We start from the raw sequence: 1065 nt of genomic DNA on the forward strand, positions 1-1065 counted from the left end.
TCTTCTGAGTGACATCTCTTCTTACCCAGAGGGATGTACTCCAGAGCCTCCGGGCCTCTTTTAGGCAGAAGAGCGACGGCCGACTCCGCGCTCTGAGCTGCTGAAAACCAAAAACACACAGTTTGTTGTTATTTTTGTCACTTAAAATTAGAGAAATGCTGTGTTACAGGTTATATTTACAAATTTGCTGAATTTATGTCCAAATACAGTTTAGTGTTTTCTCCTCAGATGCATTGAGATGGTTGAGTTGAGTTTTCTGTATGGATGTACAGAAGAAAAGATTGACGCGTACCTTCCTTCACCTCTGGAGTTGCAGAAGGTTCGACTCCTCTGAAAAACGCCCAGGCATCTTTCTCTGATGCAAACTTCTTGAAAGAGGCAGATGGGAATTTCTCCACCTGACTCTTACATTCATCCCTTTATAAAACAGAACGAAACAGGAAAATAATGATCAATAATTCAAACTTCTTCACAGACCACAAATCACACAGTCACCCTCTGTTGAGCACCTCACACTGTGTGTTTTGAAGAAGGAAAATGAAATATATTGATATAAGCAGTTGCTAACGCGTTGTCCTCTATGCAGAATCAAAGTGTGGATTTTAATGATTACAAAATACTATTTAATTATAATTTTAGTGATGTTTTGTTTTGAAGAGGCTCAAACAGACGGTGAAACACCAGAAACCTTAATGGGATTTGGCATGTGACTCCTTGCGCTACAAAAAATGAACTTTGATCAGTGGCTTTGATTTTCTCTTATAAACAACCACGCTGACATTAAGCTGTGAACAGGCTCACCATGACTTGTAGACTCCAGGTTTGAATCCTTTCTTTACTGCGTAGTAAAACTTGCCCTTCGCCATGTCGTCGGCAGCGCTGCAGAAGCTCCTGCGTACTGCTCTGAAAAGACCAGGCAGTCTAAACATCACTCTCTGCCAAGAAACTGCCGTGAAACTGGAGCAGCTAACATCCTGATGCTGACTCACACAAAGTAAATTATAATTAAAACTCACTGGTCAGTCAGGATTCAGTGCTTGTTTTGCTTCGAAAAGCCGAAAGGCG

The sequence above is a fragment of the Seriola lalandi genome, unplaced genomic scaffold, assembly GCF_002814215.2.
Source record: "Seriola lalandi dorsalis isolate HSWRI2012SDOR001 ecotype SW California unplaced genomic scaffold, Sedor1 jcf7180002054947, whole genome shotgun sequence".
NCBI classification, from domain to species: Eukaryota; Metazoa; Chordata; class Actinopteri; order Carangiformes; family Carangidae; genus Seriola; species Seriola lalandi.